The sequence below is a fragment of the Oncorhynchus kisutch genome, linkage group LG17, assembly GCF_002021735.2.
Source record: "Oncorhynchus kisutch isolate 150728-3 linkage group LG17, Okis_V2, whole genome shotgun sequence".
In the NCBI taxonomy this organism is placed as follows: domain Eukaryota; kingdom Metazoa; phylum Chordata; class Actinopteri; order Salmoniformes; family Salmonidae; genus Oncorhynchus; species Oncorhynchus kisutch.
The window spans coordinates 2912183-2929336 of record NC_034190.2 but is presented as its reverse complement, the minus strand read 5'-3'; the positions used below and the strand labels follow the sequence as shown (position 1 = coordinate 2929336).

The 17154-nt window shown below is 44.5% G+C and overlaps 1 protein-coding gene across 1 annotated transcript in view; it reads left to right on the top strand.

Annotated features, from left to right (window-relative positions):
* LOC109883181 (CUB and sushi domain-containing protein 2-like) overlaps nucleotides 1-17154 on the top strand; it is an 899659-nt gene that overhangs the window by 499084 nt on the left and 383421 nt on the right.

The window sequence follows — 17154 nt, the reverse complement described above, 5'->3', positions numbered from 1 at the left end:
CTGACCAGGTGAATCCAGGTGAAAGCTATGATCCCTTATTGATGTCACTTGTTAAATCCACTTCAATCAGTGTAGATGAAGGGGAGGATACAGGTTCAATTAGGATGTTTAAGCCTTGAGACAATTGAGACATGGATTGTGTGTGTTTGCCATTCAGAGGGTAAATGGACAAGACAAAGGATTTAAAGTGCCTTTTGAACAGGGTATGGTAGTAGGGGACAGGCACACCGGTTTGTGTCAAAGCTGCTGGGGTTTTCATGCTCAACAGTTTCCTGTGTTTATCAAGAATAATCCACCACCCAAAAGCACAACCAGCAAACTTGACACAACTGTGGGAAGCATTGGAGTCAACATGGCCCAGCATCCCTGTGGGCAAAAGGGAGTGCAACTTAATATTAGGAAGGTGTTCTTAATGTTTCGTACACTCAGTGTATACTGTTGTTTCATCTGTAGTTCTAACACACACACACACACACACACACACACACACACACACACACACACACACACACACACACACACAGACAGACAGACAGACAGACAGAAACAGACAGACAGACAACAGACAGACAGACAGACAGACAGACAGACAGACAGACAGACAGACAGACAGACAGACAGACAGACAGACAGACAGACAGACAGACAGACAGACAGACAGAAGACAGACAGACAGACAGACAGACAGACAGACAGACAGACAGACAGACAGACAGACAGACAGACAGACAGACAGACAGACAGACAGACAGACAGACAGACAGACAGACCAGACAGACAGACAGACAGACAGACAGACAGACAGACAGACAGACAGACAGGACAGACAGACAGACAGACAGACAGACAGACAGACAGACAGACAGACAGACAGACAGACAGACAGAACAGACAGACAGACAGACAGACAGACAGACAGACAGACAGACAGACAGACAGACAGACAGACAGGACAGACAGACAGACAGACAGACAGACAGACAGACAGACAGACAGACAGACAGACAGACAGACAGACAGACAGACAGACAGACAGACAGACAGACAGACAGAAGACAGACAGAACAGACAGACAGACAGACAGACAGACAGACAGACAGACAGACAGACAGACAGACAGACAGACAGACAGACAGACAGACAGACAGACAGACAGACAGACAGACAGACAGACAGACAGACAGACAGACAGACAGACAGACAGACAGACAGACAGACAGACAGACAGACAGACAGACAGACAGACAGACAGACAGACAGACAGACAGACAGACAGACAGACAGACAGACAGACAGACAGACAGACAGACAGACAGACAGACAGACAGACAGACAGACAGACAGGACAGACAGACAGACAGACAGACAGACAGACAGACAGACAGACAGACAGACAGACAGACAGACAGACAGACAGACAGACAGACAGACAGACAGACAGACAGACAGACAGACAGACAGACAGACAGACCAGACAGACAGACAGACAGACAGACAGAAGACAGACAGACAGACAGACAGACAGACAGACAGACGTACAAACATAGGACACACACACAGACAGACGTACAAACATAGAGACACACACACAGACAGACGTACAAACATAGAGACACACACACAGACAGAAGTACAAACATAGAGACACACACACAGACAGAAGTACAAACATAGAGACACACACACAGACAGAAGTACAAACATAGAGACACACACACAGACAAATACACACAGAGACACACACACACACACAGAGACACACACACACACAGAGACACACACACACACACGGAGACACATACAATGATGTTAGGACTCAGGACCCCTGTCACATGATGTTAGGACTCAGGACCCCTGTCACATGATGTTAAACAGACAGGTTTAATTGGTGTTGGACATTTAGGCTGCTGACGTCATGCAGCCTGTCGTCTTTTTTTTAGTTGATACAGTTTTTTTTTATGTCGGACGACAATAGAATGTTCATGATGTCACCGTGACAACTGTCCACAGACATGACAATAGACGTAGTAGAAACCAGTCTTTAGTCTTGAAATCTTTGGTTGTTTAGTGCATTACCATACTCACTCTGTTTAGTACACTACCGTACTCACTCTGTTTAGTACACTACTGTACTCACTCTGTTTACTACACTACCGTACTCACTCTGTTTACTACACTACCGTACTCACTCTGTTTACTACACTACCATACTCACTCTGTTTAGCACACTACCATACTCACTCTGTTTACTACACTACCATACTCACTCTGTTTAGTGCACTACTGTACTCACTCTGTTTACTACACTACCATACTCACTCTGTTTACTACACTACCATACTCACTCTGTTTACTGCACTACTGTACTCACTCTGTTTACTACACTACCGTACTCACTCTGTTTACTACACTACCATACTCACTCTGTTTACTACACTACCATACTCACTCTGTTTACTACACTACTGTACTCACTCTGTTTACTACACTACCGTACTCACTCTGTTTACTACACTACCATACTCACTCTGTTTAGCACACTACCATACTCACTCTGTTTACTACACTACCATACTCACTATGTTTACTACACTACCATACTCACTCTGTTAACTACACTACCGTACTCACTCTGTTTACTACACTACCATACTCACTCTGTTTACTACACTACCGTACTCACTCTGTTTACTACACTACCATACTCACTCTGTTTACTACACTACCGTACTCAGTCTGTTTACTACACTACCGTACTCACTCTGTTTACTACACTACCGTACTCACTCTGTTTACTACACTACCGTACTCACTCTGTTTAGCACACTACCATACTCACTCTGTTTAGTACACTACCGTACTCACTCTGTTTAGTACACTACTGTACTCACTCTGTTTACTACACTACCGTACTCACTCTGTTTACTACACTACCGTACTCACTCTGTTTACTACACTACCATACTCACTCTGTTTAGTACACTACCATACTCACTCTGTTTAGCACACTACCATACTCACTCTGTTTACTACACTACCATACTCACTCTGTTTACTACACTACCATACTCACTATGTTTACTACACTACCGTACTCACTCTGTTTAGCACATGGCCTCACATGTGAATCATTAAAGGGATGGGCGGGGCTAAGGCTTAAGAGGGTGTGAACGATGCTGATGCTGAATGGGTTTAAAACAAAGCTCTCCAGTAGGTGTACCAAAACATTCAAGTGCCATTTTCTCAAAGGTGAGTTTATAAGTTTATCAACTTTCCAAGCAGAATGACTTTGTCATTGTTCCTCAACTGTAGAGTATAATATATCACTTTGTAGCTTTGAGTCTCTAGTTTAAATCCAATGTAATGAAACACAATGTCAAAATGTTGCTACATAAGACCCAATCGAGCCGGTCGGTCACGTATGCAGACACATCAAAGGACTTATATCCTTCCTTTTCTCTCTTTTTGTATTCATATTTCTTCCCTATGTTCTCCCGGGTGTTCTAATTGTAGTGTGGAAGAATAGGTTCAGATCGACTGGAGGGACTTCATTTTCAATAAGGCTGATGTAGCTGCAGTCTGTCTGTACTGATACTCAATAACAGCCAGGTCGCTCAAGATCCAAGGCGAAATTTGACGTCCATTCTGGTACCCAGGACCCTCTGGCGATTACTTAAAAACCGGCCACTAGGGGCAACGGTGAGTGCTATTACCACCATGGATTGCAGCAGCTGCGAGCTCAACATTTTTTTTATTATTATTTTTTGTTTTAGCCGAAACCTCAATTCTAATATTAACGATTTTAATAATTGTCTAAACTTAAACGTGGACATATCTACTGTACACACAATAATACCAAAGTCAATATTAGCATGTGAAGTAGCTAGCTAGCTGTAAAATCACCTAAACAAACTGCACTATCAATTTAGGAGTCTGTCTCATCCGAGTTCAACTTGGAAACTCTGCTGCCCAGAACGAGTGCAGAGTACGTTGCTATGGCAACAGAGGCCCTTTCCCACGTTTCCCACTGAGGGAACAGGGCGCATTGGGAGATAATACTTGAAGGAGGAACTGAGTTGAATAATTTGATACACTGATTAGATTGTGCACATCTAATGTGAATAATGTACTTTGTCATGCCAATATAAACGGATGGATGTGTTCTAGACAAGTGTGGCCATACCATCTGTTGGCTGATTTGACAATCTGAAATGCAGGTAATGATTTTAAAAAGAGTTATGAAATGTGATGGTGTGTTTTCTGCTGTCTCCAGTGACCAGAACCATGTACTATAGCTATGACGTGTTCCTACAGAATTTCCTGATTTCTCAGACTGACCAATCAGAAGTTAGATTTCTCAGACTGACCATCAGAAGTTAGATTTCTCAGACCGACCAATCAGAAGTTAGATTTCTCAGACTGACCAATCAGAAGTTAGATTTCTCAGACTGACCAATCAGAAGTTAGATTTCTCAGACTGATCAATCAGAAGTTAGATTCCTCAGACTGACCAATCAGAAGTTAGATTTCTCAGACTGACCTATCAGAGGTTATTTTACCACTGATAGAACATACGTTTCCACCAACAGGAGTTTCATGGCTTGTTATTCTGGGTATTATCCTTTTAACCCCCCTATCCAATGCAAATGTTTTCATTTCCATATCAAATCATTTCTGGGTAACAATGAAGTACCTTATTGTTTTTTAGTTTTTTTTCTCCAATAAAAATAGTCTAAAATAAAATAAAAATGTAAAAGGTTTTTTAGCAAAGACCAATAATGCGAGTGGTTGTGAGGGTTAACTGTTGTTTGGAACTCTCTTTAGTATTGGTCCATTAAACTAATCTACTTCCTGGTGATTTTTACATACATAACATAAAACATTCACGCAAAAAAAAGTGTTTACAATGAAAATCAATCCTCCCCCTTATTCATAATAATACAATGTTTTCTTTCTCCCCGAGACGCCCAAAGTCACTTTAAAAGAAAATCTGCAGTGCAAAAAAGCACTAAAATAACTCATTATAAATCCATAGGTGGGCATAACACTGAGTTACATCCATAAGTAATGGACCTGATGAGTCCCTTAGGATGCTAATCTCCACATCGTAGACACTAAATATGTGTTTAAAAAATGATAGCCATTAAGGTGCTTTTCCTGGTACCCTGGTCCTATAAAACATTTGTGAAAACGCAAATGAACCCTGGACCAGCGTGAGTCGTGGGTTCAACATCCAGGACCAGAGTACCAGGTACTGGGATGTGGCAGCGTGAGTCGTGGGTTCAACATCCAGGACCAGAGTACCAGGTCCTGGGATGTGGCAGCGTGAGTCGCGGGTTCAACATCCAGGAAAAGAGTACCAGGTACTGGGACGTGGCAGCATGAGTCGTGGGTTCAACATCCAGGACCAGAGTACCAGGTACTGGGATGTGGCAGCGTGAGTCGTGGGTTCAACATCCAGGACCAGAGTACCAGGTACTGGGATGTGGCAGCGTGAGTCGTTGTTTCAACATCCAGGACCATAGTACCAGGTCCTGGGATGTGGCAGCGTGAGTCGCGGGTTCAACATCCAGGAAAAGAGTACCAGGTACTGGGACGTGGCAGCATGAGTCGTGGGTTCAACATCCAGGACCAGAGTACCAGGTACTGGGATGTGGCAGTGTGAGTCGTGGGTTCAACATCCAGGACCAGAGTACCAGGTACTGGGATGTGGCAGCGTGAGTCGTGGGTTCAACATCCAGGACCAGAGTACCAGGTACTGGGATGTGGCAGCGTGAGTCGCGGGTTCAGCATCCAGGACCAGAGTACCAGGTACTGGGATGTGGCAGCGTGAGTCCTGGGTTCAACATCCAGGACCAGAGTACCAGGTACTGGGATGTGGCAGCATGAGTCGTGGTTTCAACATCCAGGACCAGAGTACCAGGTACTGGGATGTGGCAGCATGAGTCGTGGGTTCAACATCCAGGACCAGAGTACCAGGTACTGGGATGTGGCAGCGTGAATCGTGGGTTCAACATCCAGGACCAGAGTACCAGGTACTGGGATGTGGCAGCGTGAGTCGTGGGTTCAACATCCAGGACCAGAGTACCAGGTACTGGGATGTGGCAGCGTGAGTCCTGGGTTCAACTTCCAGGACCAGAGTACCAGGTACTGGGATGTGGCAGCATGAGTCGCGGGTTCAACATCCAGGACCAGAGTACCAGGTACTGGGATGTGGCAGCATGAGTCACGGGTTCAACATCCAGGACCAGAGTACCACTACTGTGGCGTGGCAGCGTGAGTCGTGGGTTCAACTACCAGGACCAGAGTACCACTACTGTGGCGTGGCAGCGTGAGTCGTGGGTTCAACTACCAGGACCAGAGTACCACTACTGTGGCGTGGCAGCGTGAGTCGTGGGTTCAACTTCCAGGAGCAGAGTACCACTACTGTGGCGTGGCAGTGGGAGTCGTATGGAAGTTTTTTGCCCGTTGTCAACAAGTTAGCTCACTTACGTCATGTAGAATGTGCATTTTGCTAATCGCACCCTGAAACGGTTATTTTTCAGACCTTGTGAAAGCAAAACATATTATGTAAAATTCTCACTAACAATTTAGGAACCTCGAACCAGGGTAACTAATTTCATATGTGAAAACACCCTAAATCACCCATGGATTATCTCTCAGTCTCCGATCCCCTGGTGCGTTTTAAAAGGTCATGAGAATCTAGCATCATTCCATGGATGGATGGATGGGCTTATTTGTCCGGTACTCTTCCTGTTCTGACTTTCCATTTACCGATTCATCACTGGGAGTTCTCTGGATTCCATCTGTAGCAGTCCTGAAAAAACCAGGATGGGGAAGAGTGAGGGATGCATGAATAATTGGATAATGAACGGGATGAGGGGTGCGTGTGTAAAGAATAAAGAAATATGTGCCAGCGTGTGAAAGTGCACGTCAGCTCCTCGTCCTCGCAGAAGCTGCAGAGAGAGAGAGAGAGAGAGAGAGAGAGAGAGAGAGAGAGAGAGAGAGAGAGAGAGAGAGAGAGAGAGAGAGAGAGAGAGAGAGAGAGAGAGAGACAGAGAGAGAGAGAGAGAGAGAGAGAGAGAGAGAGAGAGAGAGACAGAGACAGAGACAGAGACAGAGAGAGAGAGAGAGAGAGAGAGAGAGAGAGAGAGAGAGAGACAGACAGAGAGAGACAGAGAGAGAGAGAGAGACAGAGAGAGAGAGAGAGAGACAGAGAGAGAGAGAGAGAGACAGAGAGAGAGAGAGAGAGACAGAGAGACAGAGAGAGAGAGAGAGATACACTGGACAAAACATTTATATTTCCATGAGGTTTGTAGGAAGGAGCATTTTTTTATCAAAATAAATTAAGTCGACTTAGAACAACTTGGATTGTTCTACCAGGACATATACAGGATACTACCCTCCACAGCATAACCTTCATAACATAACCTTCACTATGTCACCAGGACATATACAGGATACTACCCTCCACAACATAACCTTCACTATGTCACCAGGACATATACAAGATACTACCCTCTACAACACTATGTCACCAGGACATATACAGGATACTACCCTCTACAACACTATGTCACCAGGACATATACAGGATACTACCCTCTACAACATAACCTTCACTATGTCACCAGGACATATACAAGATACTACCCTCTACAACACCATGTCACCAGGACATATACAGGATACTACCCTCTACAACACTATGTCACCAGGACATATACAGGATACTACCCTCTACAACACTATGTCACCAGGACATATACAGGATACTACCCTCTACAACATAACCTTCACTATGTCACCAGGACATATACAGGATACTACCCTCTACAACACTATGTCACCAGGACATATACAGGATACTACCCTTCACTATGTCACCAGGACATATACAGGACACTACCCTCCACAACACTATGTCACCAGGACATATACAGGATACTACCCTCTACAACATAACCTTCACTATGTCACCAGGACATATACAGGATACTACCCTCTACAACACTATGTCACCAGGACATATACAGGATACTACCCTTCACTATGTCACCAGGACATATACAGGACACTACCCTCCACAACACTATGTCACCAGGACATATACAGGATACTACCCTCTACAACATAACCTTCACTATGTCACCAGGACATATACAGGACACTACCCTCTACAACACTATGTCACCAGGACATATACAGGACACTACCCTCCACAACATAACCTTCACTATGTCACCAGGACATATACAGGATACTACCCTCCACAACATAACCTTCACTATGTCACCAGGACATATACAGGATACTACCCTCCACAACACTATGTCACCAGGACATATACAGGATACTACCCTCTACAACACTATGTCACCAGGACATATACAGGATACTACCCTCTACAACACTATGTCACTAGGACATATACAGGATACTACCCTCTACAACACTATGTCACCAGGACATATACAGGATACTACCCTAAACAACATAACCTTCACTATGTCACCAGGACATATACAGGATACTACCCTCTACAACACTATGTCACCAGGACATATACAGGATACTACCCTCTACAACATAACCTTCACTATGTCACCAGGACATATACAGGATACTACCCTCTACAACACTATGTCACCAGGACATATACAGGATACTACCCTTCACTATGTCACCAGGACATATACATGATACTACCCTCTACAACACTATGTCACCAGGACATATACAGGATACTACCCTTCACTATGTCACCAGGACATATACAGGATACTACCCTCCACAACACTATGTCACCAGGACATATACAGGATACTACCCTCTACAACATAACCTTCACTATGTCACCAGGACATATACAGGACACTACCCTCTACAACACTATGTCACCAGGACATATACAGGATACTACCCTCTACAACACTATGTCACCAGGACATATACAGGATACTACCCTTCACTATGTCACCAGGACATATACATGATACTACCCTCTACAACACTATGTCACCAGGACATATACAGGATACTACCCTTCACTATGTCACCAGGACATATACATGATACTACCCTCTACAACACTATGTCACCAGGACATATACAGGATACTACCCTTCACTATGTCACCAGGACATATACAGGATACTACCCTCCACAACACTATGTCACCAGGACATATACAGGATACTACCCTCTACAACATAACCTTCACTATGTCACCAGGACATATACAGGACACTACCCTCTACAACACTATGTCACCAGGACATATACAGGACACTACCCTCCACAACATAACCTTCACTATGTCACCAGGACATATACAGGATACTACCCTCCACAACATAACCTTCACTATGTCACCAGGACATATACAGGACACTACCCTCCACAACACTATGTCACCAGGACATATACAGGACACTACCCTCCACAACATAACCTTCACTATGTCACCAGGACATATACAGGATACTACCCTCCACAACATAACCTTCACTATGTCACCAGGACATATACAGGATACTACCCTCCACAACACTATGTCACCAGGACATATACAGGATACTACCCTCTACAACACTATGTCACCAGGACATATACAGGATACTACCCTCTACAACACTATGTCACTAGGACATATACAGGATACTACCCTCTACAACACTATGTCACCAGGACATATACAGGATACTACCCTAAACAACATAACCTTCACTATGTCACCAGGACATATACAGGATAATACCCTCTACAACACTATGTCACCAGGACATATACAGGATACTACCCTCTACAACATAACCTTCACTATGTCACCAGGACATATACAGGATACTACCCTCTACAACACTATGTCACCAGGACATATACAGGATACTACCCTTCACTATGTCACCAGGACATATACATGATACTACCCTCTACAACACTATGTCACCAGGACATATACAGGATACTACCCTTCACTATGTCACCAGGACATATACAGGATACTACCCTCCACAACACTATGTCACCAGGACATATACAGGATACTACCCTCTACAACATAACCTTCACTATGTCACCAGGACATATACAGGACACTACCCTCTACAACACTATGTCACCAGGACATATACAGGATACTACCCTCTACAACACTATGTCACCAGGACATATACAGGATACTACCCTTCACTATGTCACCAGGACATATACATGATACTACCCTCTACAACACTATGTCACCAGGACATATACAGGATACTACCCTTCACTATGTCACCAGGACATATACAGGATACTACCCTCCACAACACTATGTCACCAGGACATATACAGGATACTACCCTCTACAACATAACCTTCACTATGTCACCAGGACATATACAGGACACTACCCTCTACAACACTATGTCACCAGGACATATACAGGACACTACCCTCCACAACATAACCTTCACTATGTCACCAGGACATATACAGGATACTACCCTCCACAACATAACCTTCACTATGTCACCAGGACATATACAGGACACTACCCTCCACAACACTATGTCAGCAGGACATATACAGGACACTACCCTCCACAACATAACCTTCACTATGTCACCAGGACATATACAGGACACTACCCTCCACAACATAACCTTCACTATGTCACCAGGACATATACAGGATACTACCCTCCACAACATAACCTTCACTATGTCACCAGGACATATACAGGATACTACCCTCCACAACACTATGTCACCAGGACATATACAGGATACTACCCTCTACAACACTATGTCACCAGGACATATACAGGATACTACCCTCTACAACACTATGTCATTAGGACATATACAGGATACTACCCTCTACAACACTATGTCACCAGGACATATACAGGATACTACCCTCCACAACATAACCTTCACTATGTCACCAGGACATATACAGGATACTACCCTCTACAACACTATGTCACCAGGACATATACAGGATACTACCCTCTACAACATAACCTTCACTATGTCACCAGGACATATACAGGATACTACCCTCTACAACACTATGTCACCAGGACATATACAGGATACTACCCTTCACTATGTCACCAGGACATATACATGATACTACCCTCTACAACACTATGTCACCAGGACATATACAGGATACTACCCTTCACTATGTCACCAGGACATATACAGGATACTACCCTCCACAACACTATGTCACCAGGACATATACAGGATACTACCCTCTACAACATAACCTTCACTATGTCACCAGGACATATACAGGACACTACCCTCTACAACACTATGTCACCAGGACATATACAGGATACTACCCTCTACAACACTATGTCACCAGGACATATACAGGATACTACCCTTCACTATGTCACCAGGACATATACATGATACTACCCTCTACAACACTATGTCACCAGGACATATACAGGATACTACCCTTCACTATGTCACCAGGACATATACAGGATACTACCCTCCACAACACTATGTCACCAGGACATATACAGGATACTACCCTCTACAACATAACCTTCACTATGTCACCAGGACATATACAGGACACTACCCTCTACAACACTATGTCACCAGGACATATACAGGACACTACCCTCCACAACATAACCTTCACTATGTCACCAGGACATATACAGGATACTACCCTCCACAACATAACCTTCACTATGTCACCAGGACATATACAGGACACTACCCTCCACAACACTATGTCAGCAGGACATATACAGGACACTACCCTCCACAACATAACCTTCACTATGTCACCAGGACATATACAGGATACTACCCTCCACAACATAACCTTCACTATGTCACCAGGACATATACAGGATACTACCCTCCACAACACTATGTCACCAGGACATATACAGGATACTACCCTCTACAACACTATGTCACCAGGACATATACAGGATACTACCCTCTACAACACTATGTCACTAGGACATATACAGGATACTACCCTCTACAACACTATGTCACCAGGACATATACAGGATACTACCCTAAACAACATAACCTTCACTATGTCACCAGGACATATACAGGATACTACCCTCTACAACACTATGTCACCAGGACATATACAGGATACTACCCTCTACAACATAACCTTCACTATGTCACCAGGACATATACAGGATACTACCCTCTACAACACTATGTCACCAGGACATATACAGGATACTACCCTTCACTATGTCACCAGGACATATACATGATACTACCCTCTACAACACTATGTCACCAGGACATATACAGGATACTACCCTTCACTATGTCACCAGGACATATACAGGATACTACCCTCCACAACACTATGTCACCAGGACATATACAGGATACTACCCTCTACAACATAACCTTCACTATGTCACCAGGACATATACAGGACACTACCCTCTACAACACTATGTCACCAGGACATATACAGGACACTACCCTCCACAACATAACCTTCACTATGTCACCAGGACATATACAGGATACTACCCTCCACAACATAACCTTCACTATGTCACCAGGACATATACAGGACACTACCCTCCACAACACTATGTCACCAGGACATATACAGGATACTACCCTCTACAACATAACCTTCACTATGTCACCAGGACATATACAGGACACTACCCTCTACAACACTATGTCACCAGGACATATACAGGACACTACCCTCCACAACATAACCTTCACTATGTCACCAGGACATATACAGGATACTACCCTCCACAACATAACCTTCACTATGTCACCAGGACATATACAGGATACTACCCTCCACAACACTATGTCACCAGGACATATACAGGAGACTACCCTCTACAACACTATGTCACCAGGACATATACAGGATACTACCCTCTACAACACTATGTCACCAGGACATATACAGGATACTACCCACTACAACACTATGTCACCAGGACATATACAGGATACTACCCTCTACAACATAACCTTCACTACAAAACAAAACTCCAAACCTACTATCTAATTTTAGACAAAATGACGGATTACTACTATACAGGAAATGCTCAAACCAACAACCAGCTAAAGAAGAACAACAGAACCCAACCTGGAGCTGAGTGAGTGTTTCATCAGAAGCTACTGTTTAAATCCAATAAGTAAATAAATTACAATGATATATTTTACTTTATAAAGACAAAATAGAGGCGGATGCAACTTCAATGACCACTGAGCCCAACAATGGCAGGAAAGTTTCAGAGCCCCCCCCCCACCCAAATGCAGAGGCCTTTGATGCCCCCCTCCCTCTGTGCAGAGGTCATTAAAATACAGTACCCCCTGGATGTAAAAAATGAGAAGGCACAGAAAGAGTTTAAAAAGAAGCTCCTTATGGAAATTCAAAAGACACTTTCTGTTGACTTCTAATAAATGGGAACGTAAGCAACTTAATCTTCCACACAGACCATCCCCTGGCATGGCGCAGTGCTATATTAACTCTACCCCTCTGTTAAAAGGGGGGGGGGGGTGTTACCGATGGGTGGAAACTCAGGATGTTAGACAACAAGGACTCTGAGTCAGCCAATGGGAACGTGTATACGTCTGAAACGGTTTTGGACAGGGTAACATCAAACTGTTCAAATCAAATCAAATTGTATTTGTCACATGTGCAGAATAAAACAAGTGTAGACTACCGTGAAATGCTTACTTACAAGCCCTTAACCAACAGTGCAGTTCAAGAAGACGGAAAAATTGACCAAGTTAAAATAAATAAATTTATAATAAAATAAAAAGTAATAATGAAAAGTAACGCAACAAGAATAACAATAACGAGGCTAAATGTGTGTGTGTGTGTGTGTGTGTGTGTGTGTGTGTGTGTGTGTGTGTGTGTGTGTGTGTGTGTGTGTGTGTGTGTGTGTGTGTGTCACTAATGTACTGTTCAGCAGTCTTATGGCTTGGGGGTAGAAGCTGTTGAGGAGCCTTTTGATCCTAGACTTGGAGCTCCGGTACCGCTTGCCGTTCGGTAGCGGAGAAAAGTCTGAATATTTATGGGCTTTCCCCTGACATCGCCTATTATATAGGTCCTGGATGGCAGGGAGCTTGGCCCCAGGGATGTACTGGGGCATTCGCACTACCCTCTGTAGCGCCTTACGGTCAGATGCTGAGCAGTTGCCATACCAAGCAGTGATGCAACCAGTCAGGGTGCTCTCGATGGTGCAGCTGTAGAACATTGAGGATCTGAGGACCCATGCCAAATCTTTTCAGTCTCCTGAGGGGGAAAAGGTGTTGTCGTGCCCTCTTCACGACTGTCTTGGTATGTTTGGACCATGATAGTTTGTTGGTGATGTGAACACCAAGGAACTTGAAATTCTCGACCCGCTCTATTGCAGCCTCGTCGATGTTAATGGGGGCCTGTTTGGCCCGTGTAACATCGTTCTTCGTTTGTAGAAAGAGAGTCGGACCGAAATGCAGCGTGGTGGTTAATCATGATCTTTAATAAAGAAAACGGCGATACATGAAATAAATAAATAAATACGAAAACAACAAACGGAACGTGAAACCTATTACAGCCTATCTGGTGAACACTACACAGAGACAGGAACAATCACCCACAAAAACAAAGCGAACTCAGGCTACCTAAATACGGTTCCCAATCAGAGGCAACGAGAAGCACCTGACTCCTGATTGAGAACCGCCTCAGGCAGCCAAGCCTATACAACACCCCTAATCAGCCGCGATCCCAAATACTACAAACCCCAATACGAAAATACAATAACATAAACCCCTGTCACACCCTGGCCTGACCAAATATGTAACGAAAACACAAAAATACAATGACCAAGGCGTGACAGCCCGCCTTTTCCTGTAGTCCACAATCAGCTCCTTTGTCTTGTTCACATTGAGGGAGAGGTTGTTGTCCTGGCACCACACTACCATGTCTCTGATCTCCTCCCTGTAGGCCATTTCATCGTTGTCGTTGATCAGGCCTATCACTGTTGTGTCATCAGCAAACTTAATGATGGTGTTGGAGTCATGTTTGGCCACGCAGTCGTGGGTGAACAGGGAATACAGGAGGGGACTAAGTACACACCCCTGTGGGTCCCCAGTGTTAAGGATCAACGTGGCAGACGTGTTGTTGCCTACTCTTACCACCTGGGGGCGGCCCGTCAGGAAGTCCAGGATTCAGTTGCAGAGAGAGGTGTTTAGTCCCAGCGTCCTTAGCTTAGTGATGAGCTTCGCGGGCACTATGCTTCGTGGGCACTAATCTTAATCCTATGTTGATGCTTTGCTTGTTTGATGGTTCGTCTGAGGGCATAGCAGGATTTCTTTTAAGTGTCCGGAATAGTCTCCCGCTCCTTGAAAGAGGCAGCTCTAGCCTTTAGCTCGATGCGGATGTTGCCTGTTATCCATGGCTTCTGGTTGGGATATGTACGTCACTGTGGGGATGTATTTATGCACTTATTGATGAAGCCGATGATTGAGGTGCTGTATTCCTCAATGCCATTGAATGAATCCCGGAACATGTGCTATCAAAACAGTCCTGGAGCTCAGCATCTCATTCCACATTGAGCGAGTCACTGGCACTTCCTGCTTTAATTTTTTGCTTGTAAGCAGGAATCAGGAGGATATAATTGTGGTCAGATTTGCCAAAATGGAGGGCGGGGAAGAGCTGTGTATGCATCTCTGTGTGTGGAGTAAAGGTAGATTTTCTCCCCCTGGTTGCACATGTGATATATGCTATAACAGATTTGGTAACTGATTTCATTTTGCCTGCGTTAAAGTCCCCCGCCACAAGGAGCGTCGCATCTGGGTGAGCATTTTCTTCTTTGCTTATGGCCTTATAGAGTTGGTTGAGAGCGGTCTTAGTGCCAGCTTTGCTTTTTGGTGGTAAATAGACGGCTACGAGTAATACAGATGAGAACTCTCTTGGTAGATAGTGTGGTCTACAGCTTATCATAAGGTACTCTACCTCAGGTGAGCTATACCTCGAGACTTCGTTAATATTAGACATCGCACACCAGCTGTTATTGACAAAAAAATACACCCCCCCGCCCTCGTCTTACCAGAGGTAGCATCTCTGTCCTGCCGGTGAAAATCCCACCAGTTTATATGGTCCGTTTCATCATTCAGACACGTCTCGGTGAAACATAAGATGTTCCAGTTTTTAATGTCCCATTGGTAGGATAATCTTAATAGTGGGTCAGCAATTTTATTTTCTAGCGATTGCACTTTTAACAAGGAGAATGGAAGGCACTGGGAGTTTACTCACTTGCCTCCGGCTTCTCAGAAGGATGCGTCCCCTTTTCCGGGCATCTTTCTTCCGCAAAATGCGTGGATATAGGCATGTTCCAGTGAAAGTAGGATATCCTTCTCGTCGGAATCGTTTAAAGGAATACGTTTCTTCCAGTCCGCGGTGAGTTTTCGCTTTTCTTCTCTTCTGCTATTTTCAGTCATAAGAGACGGTAGCAGCAACATTATGTACACAATAAGTTCAAAAATAAGTTACACAAAACGGGAAAAAATTGCGTCTTGGTCTCATCATTACGAGGAACATGACAGAATAACCCACCAAACCAAGCACCGTGAAAAGAAGGAACAACGCTTAATGGGGAAATGGACCTGGGAGGAGATATTAGATGGAGCAGGCCCTGGACACAGCCGGGGGAGTATCGCCGTCCTAAGGAGGAGATAGAGGAGATAGAAGCAGCGAAAGCGGAACGGCGATACTACGAGGAGAAATAGAGGAACAGCGAAGATATGAAGGTGCACGGCTAGCACGGAAGCCCGATAGGCAGCCCCAATATTTTTTGGGGGGGAGCACACGTGGTGATTGGCAGTCCAGTATGCCCTGTTCCTCCTCCCCGCAATCGCCCTGAGGTGCGTGTCCCCAGCCCTGTACCACCAGTGCCGGCACCACACAACAGGCCTACAGTGTGCCTCCAGGGTCTAGTACGCCCTGTTCCTGCTCCTCGCACTCACCCTGAGGTGCATGTCCCCAGCCCGGTACCACCAGTGCCAGCACCACGCACCAGGCCTACTTTTTGTAATTCTATGGGGTTATGGTATGTCTAGGTATATGTAGGTCTATGGTGTCGAGGAACATGACATGTGGTGTTGATGGTATCTGACATTAAATGATAAA